Source organism: Canis lupus, chromosome 26 (assembly GCF_003254725.2).
Source record: "Canis lupus dingo isolate Sandy chromosome 26, ASM325472v2, whole genome shotgun sequence".
Taxonomy (NCBI): Eukaryota; Metazoa; Chordata; class Mammalia; order Carnivora; family Canidae; genus Canis; species Canis lupus.
In genome coordinates this window covers 36639088-36647314 of record NC_064268.1, presented here as the reverse complement: position 1 = coordinate 36647314, position 8227 = coordinate 36639088, and the positions used below count along the sequence as shown (strand labels likewise).

General features: G+C 49.2%; 1 protein-coding gene across 8 annotated transcripts in view; it reads left to right on the top strand.

Annotated features, from left to right (window-relative positions):
• SGMS1 (sphingomyelin synthase 1) overlaps positions 1-8227 on the top strand; it is a 251242-nt gene that overhangs the window by 100003 nt on the left and 143012 nt on the right. For 3 of the 8 annotated variants that reach the window (XM_025441443.3, XM_025441442.3, XM_049101770.1), the window contains 2 exons: positions 6581-6623; positions 8031-8087. The exons of 1 other annotated variant lie outside the window; for it this stretch is intronic. The gene's annotated coding sequence lies outside the window, so the exon portion shown is untranslated. Of the gene's footprint in view, positions 1-120; positions 237-6580; positions 6624-8030; positions 8088-8227 lie in introns of those variants that run through there. 4 more of the 8 variants (XM_025441445.3, XM_025441448.3, XM_025441444.3 and 1 more) reach the window with 3 other exon arrangements.

Below are 8227 nucleotides of genomic sequence, written 5' to 3'. Positions count from 1 at the left end.
AGTGGGCGGGGCCGCGCAGGCGCCCTGGGGCCGGAGCGCTCCCGCCGTTGGAGTCACGTGGTCCGCGTGGTCCTCGGAGCTGAGGCGACGACGGCCCCTGAGTGGGACGCGGCGGGAGAGGCTTCCGCGGCGCCGGCCGACGCCCGTTTCCTCGCAGGGTCTGCGGCCGCTTCCAGGTGTCGGAGGAGGAGACTGGGAGGCTCCCGTCGGCGCCCGCGGCGTTGAACATCTCCTCAGTATGTAAAGGGCGGCAGCACTGACGGCGACGCCGCGGATGCGCCTCTGGGGTCGCTCCCTGGGCCGCGGGCCTGCACCTGCCCCAGCCGGGCCGCGGACGGAGGCCGCGGAGGAGCCCGGGGGTCAGGGCTCGGGACGAGGCGGCGCGGAGAGCGGGAGGGACTCGCTGCGGCGGGGGCGCGACCCTGAGGCCCCGGAGCCCGTGGGGGAGGGGCGGGGGGCGCGACCCCGAGGCCTCCAGGAGGAGTCAGAGCAAAGCCGAGGGCGCGAGTTGGTCCTGGCCCAGGGGTTCTTGGCCTGGAGACGCCCAGCTGTGGGGGTCTGGGGCGCCGAGGATCCCTTCACCCCTGGGTCCCTCCGCAGAGGTTTCAGACCTCAGGTTCCTCAGGTTCCTCTGCAGCAGGACCCAGGCTCGGAGCAGGGAGCCCTGGGGGGGGTGGGGGTGAGGGTGCAGGCCCAGCAGGACGGGAGCAGGGCAGGGAGCCGGTGCTTCAGCTCCTGTGCAGCGTGACGGGATCTCTGCCTGTGAGACTTCCTGACCAGTTGGGGAGACGGTGTGTAAGAGGGAGGCTGCTGGGACCTCGCTGGGGGAGACCTCGTTGAGGTGGTTTTTTTTGTAAGGATTATAGCTTTTGATCATCTGTAATTAAGACTTTTCTGAATGGTGCCCAATGGCCCAAGGATGGTCTAATGGAAAGTAAATTACGCTGATGGTGGGTGGGAGTCCTTACCCATCCAGGCCTTACTGGTGCACTTGTGACATTTTGAGAACAATGTTCTTTTTAAGTAAAAGATCACGTAGAAAATTCTTGTATTATTATAAATATGTTGACTTCCGTTTTTTGTAAGCCTGAGGCCAGGCATGATTGACAGGGGAAGGCCGGTAGGGAGAAGTGCAGAGTCACACATGTAACAATGAACAGATCGTTTGAAGGTGGAGAGGCCCCTAGCTTTGAAAATAATGACAAAGTGGGGCAGCTGGGGGCTCCGGGGGTGAGCGTCTGCCTTTGCCCCAGGGCGTGACCCCGGAGTCCCAGGATCGAGTCCCACATCAGGCTCCCTGCATGGAGCCTGCTTCTCCCTCTGCCTGGGTCTCTGTCTGACTTTCTGTGTCTCTCAGGAATAAATAATTAAAATCTTTTAAAAAAGAAAGAAAAGAAAATGATGACTAAATGTGCAAAGTAAGGTGGGTGAACTGACCTGAGAAGTTTGTATTCATAGAATTGGTAGAGAAAAATACAGGATTTTGTGGCTGATGATCTCTAGCTGCCGCAGGTGCCGGGAGCGTGATGAGCAGGGACAGAGCACGGCCCTGGCCCCTGAGGAGCTGTGATTGACGTTGAGGAAGGTTGTATGGGCACATCCACGGTAGTGGTTTTGTGACAGCCGGACCCTCCTCCAAGGAGGCAGGGGGGACCTTGAGATGTCAGAAAGTCCGTGAGCTTCTGGGCACCTGACACTCCTCTGGGCAGCCTTTGGCAGGGACAACAGGGATACGTCTTATATTTGGGGTGGAGGCAGAGATATCTGAAGATTTAACTAGAGTAAAACTACTGCGTTTGTCTGAAAGCCCTTTCTGTGTCCCAGACGTCCTCAGTTCCACCAGGAAGAAGGAGATGACATTGGTGGGTCTCTCAGGCTGCTTTCAGGGGTCAAAATGAGATCCTTGCGATGTCCAGGAACGATGTCCAGGAACGGTGCAGGGCTCCTGGCAGGGAAGCGCCCGGATGCCTGCTCTTCCCTCCCTGTACCACGTGGCACCCAGAAGTGGGAATACTGTTTTGCCTGTTCCTCTGCTGAACTGCGGGCTCATTCAGAGGAGCTGCTCCCGCATCCCCGCGCCCCCACCCAGCCAAGGTCTGCCCAGCGGAAGGATGAGGGTTCTTTCCTTTTTCCTTCTCGGGAAGGCCCTTGCCTTCTCTCTGGGGAAGGGGCGCGAGGTGTGATTTTCGCCAGAGGTCACCCTCAGGCCTCCAAGGATTCGCCTCTGGGCGGTTACCAGTTCACTCTGTTCCCATCGATTTCTCTGTCGCTTCCTGGAGTACAGTTGCTTTCTCTTTATCATCTTTGGGAATGACTAAGTGCTTTGTATCTTTCTGAAAATGTCACCCTCTCCCCCAGATGCTCTCCCTCAGCTCCCACATGTTAGTGGGCTGCAGTTTGCAAACGTGTCCTTTTCTTTCAGATGAACCCGTTCCTCCAAACTCCTCTATTCAGATGCACTTTACAGAAGAGAAGAAAAAAGAAAGCCTTTTGAGAGGCAAGTTGAGAAGTCGCCAGGGGAGTTCACAGAGGATTTCCTTGTAGTTTGCGTTTTCTTTTGTGCCCTGGTGAGCAGCTTGGAGAAGGAGCTGGGGCTTCCTGGAAGAAGCAGGGGCTGGGGAGGGGGGCAGGAGACCCTGTTCCCTCTCCGTGCTAGGCTTCTGGTGGAAAGGAGGAAGGCCGTGCAGTGAGGGGCAGCTCAAGGCTTCCCTGGCCCAGAGGCCGAGGCTGCCGCCAGCAGAAGGCAGGTGTCTGCAGGTGTGCAAGTGCACGTGCCCCTTCCGGTCAGCCGTGTGCCTGGGGCCCGCCAGCTGGCCCTGAAGCCCCCCGCTGCCAAGAGACCACGGAGCTGCTTCTCCAAGCAGAGCAAAGGAAAAAAACTGGATCCGTTAAACTGTGTTTGTTGAATCTTATCGATTAGGAGGAAAGCACTAACTTTGTACTTTGGATTTTGAAGTTTCAAATTAAGGGTTAATTTGCATTTGCTGTTTATGAGTGAGAATGAGGAAACTTGTACTGGTTTTTTACTATTCTAATAAAGCGAAATTTTAATGAAAAAAGTAATAAAAATACAAAAGTGTAATTAAATTGATCTTGTGCTGTGACTGGGCTCCGTATTCGTTCCTGTCTAATTTCACACTGTTACCCGCCCCCCGAGAAGAAACAACTGAATTGCACAGTTTGGGCCAGGGCTGCCAACAGCGAAGCGTGCCCGCTGCCCTTTCCGTGTCACGTGTCTGGGGTGGACAATGGCAGTTGGTTTCAGCACTGTCGCCCCGTCGTCCTGTGGACAGCCTCTCCCTCCCAAACTGTCAGACTGACCCGGCCCCCCCAGAGGAGGCCACTGCCCTCCCTGATCCAGGAGGAAGAGAAGTGAGGGCTTGCCCGCCTTGCAGAGTGTCGTGACCTTGAATCTTTCCTCTCCTCAGCCTTGCTGCTTGAGCTCACTCCTCTCTCTCTCTGAGCTCTGTGCTCCGGGTGTGGTTTTCTTGAGGGGAGTCAGCAGCAGTAGCACAGCAGGGTGAGTGCCACTGTCCACAATTAGTGAACAAGGGCAGGCTACCTTGCCGGGTGCTCTGCCCCCCAGCATTGCGCCTGTGCGTGGGTTAACGTAGATAAGTACCCCGCCTGGCCCCCAGGTGCTTTAGCTGTGCCAAGGTGAGCACAGTTCACCTGGCTTACTCCCAAGCCCCAGAAAGAACCCCCGTTATTTCTCTGCGGCGTGTGTCGGGGGTAGAAAAACCTGCAGCTTTGCTGTGCTGTCCCTGTGCCAGGTTCCGTGTGCACACAGTCCCCGGGGGCTCTCAGCCGCTTTAACCGTTAGCTCCTCGATAAAAAGAGTCCATCCAGGCCTATTTTTGTTTCTGTCCTCAAGCCACTCACTGTCAAGACCTTAACCCTCTTGTAGGAGGAAGGCATGCCCGGTAGCCTTTACTCAGGACAAATCAAAACCAATTTGAAACCAGGAAATAGTGAAAGAATCCTTAAGTGAATTGGAATTGAACAGCAGGTTTGGTGGCTTTCACCTGGGAGCCGGAACTGTCCTGTGTCTTTGGTCCCCTGCAGACTTGATGGGATCTCCTTCCTACTTGGCACTGTGGCCTGGTGTCTGCTCCCATTAGCCGGGGAACCCAACCCCTCCCTGCTAGGGTTCTCCTAGGATTAAATGCGACAGCATTTACTTAATTTACCGATGGTGTCCGGTGGTCCTAGCTCATGTCCTCACCATCGTCTTGTACCTGGCAGTGAGGGTGCAGGAAGGCCCTATGAGCTACTTGCCCTTCGGCGAGTGCATCACAGTCTTATATCCACTCTTTTTGGGTATTTTCTTTCCTCTCCTTCCTCAAGGAGAATAGAAAGTTCTCTGTTTTGAACTGTTTCCCGCTTCTTGAAAGTACTTACAATTAAATATTCATGCAGGTATGGCATGTCGTTTGAAGGTGGAATTGTCAGTAGGTTCCTCGGTAACTTTTTGGTGGCACGTTGTCTCTGCGTCTGTGACTTTTTTCTGATGGACATCAAGTTCTCTAGATTTCCCTGCTGCAGTGGGAGAAGCATCTAGAGCAAAAAACAAATTAACACGGTAGAAAATTACATCTTGTGAAAGGTACGGATTTCTTTTGAAACTGCTCCTTTGAGGCCCAGGCAGATAAGTGGGCCTACCTTACAAGTGACAGAACTAGTCAGCTTTCCTGTAACTCAGAAGACTTCTGTGGACACTGAATTACTTGGTTCTTTTTCTTTAAATGATTCATTAGTTGGAACCATATAGCATATTCTGTATCTAATTAGCCTGGCCTCTTTTCTGTGAACATTTTCCTTTTGTTTTTTTGGTGTGTCTACACCTGCATAGAAGCTGTAAAGACGAGCGAAATTGGGGGCGCTTGGGTGGCTCAGTGGGTTAAGCATCTGCCTTTGCTCAGGTGATGATCTCAGGTCCTGGGATTGGAGCCCCACATCAGGGACCCTGCCCAGTGGGGGTCTGGTTCTCTCTCTCTCTCTCTCCCTCTGCTCCTCCCCCAACTCTTGGGCGCGCTCTCTCTCTTTCTCATGCTCACTCTCAAATAAATAAACTCTTTAAGAAAAAAAGAGGAACAGTTTTGCCTCACCTACTGTTTAGCTTGGAGTAGCACCCTTACCTGTTCTTTTTTTTTTTTTTTTAATTTTTTATTTATTTATGATAGTCAGAGAGAGAGAGAGGGGCGCAGAGACACAGGCAGAGGGAGAAGCAGGCTCCATGCACCAGGAGCCTGATGTGGGATTCAATCCCGGGTCTCCAGGATCGCGCCCTGGGCCAAAGGCAGGCGTCAAACCGCTGCGCCACCCAGGGATCCCCACCCTTACCTGTTCTGAGACACAGTGTCCTTATCTGTCTGCAGGCTTCACAGCAATTAGAAGATCAAATGACTATCAGTACCTTAGCCTAGTTTTTAGCACAAAGTCATTTGATTATTACCTGTATTTTCATAGGTGTTTCTGTACCTACAGAAAGGAGAATCTAACTGCCAGTGGAACATTCATCTATTTATATCATAAAACATCTGTCCCACAGTCTCTAGAGATCCTGCAGGTTGACCTCAAACAACCATCCAATCAGCCAAAACACCTTCCCCAGACGTGTCAACATCTTTCTGAGATAAGTCCTTGTAGTCAGTGACTACCTGCATTTCTCTTCCCAGAGCATTTTATTTTGGTCCAGATACGGGGATTCGTGGACTCCCAGGCATGTGCCAGGGTAACGGCACCTTGCCCAACAGGAAACACGAATGCGTTGTATTTGAAGTCAGGGCAGTGGTGACCTTTGGGGAGAGTGGTGGCTCCACATGTGTATTTGCTTTAGCTCAACTAAGTGAGCCACTCAAGACTGCTGTGCTTTGCTGTATGCATGCCATATATTAACATGGATGCCGATGGATTTTTTTAGAAAGTGAACTTTGTCCTCTTCCTGGAGGTACCATAATTCACACCTGTATTGGAAGGGTGCTATGTCATTCTTAGTTGGGAAAGTCTTTAATGAAATTAAATGAGGAAGCAAGTCCAAGCCTTTAAGGGGATGCGGATCAAAGATGATTTCCAAGCTTTTCGATCATCTGCATTTATATATATGTAGTCTGTAGATGTTCCACTTGCCTTGCTAGGGATTGCGTTTGGTACAAAAGTGAAGATTTAAACATGGTGCTGCCCTTGTCGTTGTAATTCTTAGAGTTTGAGAAATGATTTCCTCTTGCTTTTTTTTTTTTAAATCTTTCTCTGTATCATCAGTTAGCAAATTATCTGCCTTAGTAGAGGAGAGGTAATTTATAAAAGCAGATGATTCTGAAACTCATGCTATACCATTAAATGCGCTTGGGTACAGTTTTTTATTCACAGGAGATTTAAAAACTTGCTTTCACATGGCTTTGCCTAATAACATCTTCTCTGTATACCGTGGTAGCGAGAAACCAGCCGGGAAGTGGGAAAGCACAGGTATTGCTATGGGACGAGAATAAGAAGTAAACAGTGGTTACCCTGGATTTTAGTTTAGTTTTTTTTTTTTACATGTAGCTCATTATATTTTATTTTACTTATTGTTTCCTCCTAGGTTGGAAGGAAGGCTGATGTAGAGAAATAACAACACGATTCAGGTAAATGGGTTTTTAATTTCTTCCTGTACCTCTTATGCTCGGTTTATATTTCCCATGTTTTCCCCTGAGAAGAACTAAAAAAAAAAACCTCCACAATTTTTGATTTTGTAAAGAATTTTTGAATATGAAGAATATTTTGGGCACTTCGAGGTAAGAGTCGAATGCCTATTTGTAACATTTAATTAATTTAGTCAAATATAGTGTATTTAATAATCATGTATTTTTATCAAACTGGGTATTGTAGCTAATGCCGTTTCCTACCTCAAGAGTATTTTCTTCCCAGTCTTTTTTTTCTTAAGATTTTATTTATTCAGGGATCCCTGGGTGGCGCAGCGGTTTGGCGCCTGCCTTTGGCCCAGGGCGCGATCCTGGAGATCCGGGATCGAATCCCACATCGGGTTCCTGGTGCATGGAGCCTGCTTCTCCCTCTGCCTATGTCTCTGCCTCTCTCTCTCTCTCTCTCTCGCTCTCTCTCTGTGACTATCATAAATGAATAAAAAATAATAATAATTAAAAAAAAGATTTTATTTATTCATTCATGAGAGACACAGAGAGAGAGGCAGAGACCCAGTCAGAGGGAGAAGCAGGCCCCCTGCAGGGAGCCCGATGAGGGACTCGATTCCAGGACCCTGAGATCATGCCCTGAGCTGAAGGCAGAGGCTCTACCACTGAGCCACCCAGATGTCCTTTCTCCTGTTTTTACATACATATCTGATGTCAGCATCTCTATTATTGATCACATTTCTGAAGCATCCAGTAGTGTTTTCCAGAGCATGTCACTGTGTTAGTTGTTTCCAGTGCAGTGCATTCAGAATCCGCATGTGATGCTATGATCAGAAGTTTTACTCTGAGCTCTTAAATAACTATGTGCCCCAGCTTAGGAAAGCTGTTATTTCAGAGATCTCCACCAGGGGATGGTTTGTAGGTTTGCTTTGTTAAATATTCTTTCCTCCTTCATTCCATCTATTCATCCGTGTATTCTGTTTATTTTGAGGTGATTACAAGCACATTGTTTATAATTAAAATAATACTATATCAGGGGTGCTTGGGTGGCTCAGCTAGTTAGGTGTCCAATCTTGATTTCAGCTCAGGTTATGACCTCAGGGTCCTGGGATCAAGCCCTGCATCGGACTCCATGCTCAGCAAGGGTCTGCTTGATATTCTTCCTCTCCCTCTGCTTCTCTCCCGCTCATGCTTTCTCTTTCTCTCTCTAAAATAAATATATAAATCTTTAAGAAAAAAAAAATCATAGTATAACGGCCATCCCCTGTTCTTATGCTGCCCTTACTCCTTTGCCCAGAGGTAGCCCTTTCAACTCTTTTCCTTACATTCACTTATATTTGCCTATTTCTAAACAGCACACCATATGCTGTAAATGCCATTTATTGATCTCTTTTAAAATTTTAGACTTCTATATTGATTTCCTGCTGAAGATTGGGCCCTCACACATAACCTTTACCCTAGGTAAGCGCCTCCTCACCCTGTCTCTATTTTGTATCTGTAGTCCTGTTACAGTGTGTGGATACATTAATATTTAATGTTTGCTTTATTATAAAGACTGTGTTTTGATTGTGGCTGAGCTTTGTGATACTTACTTTGAAATG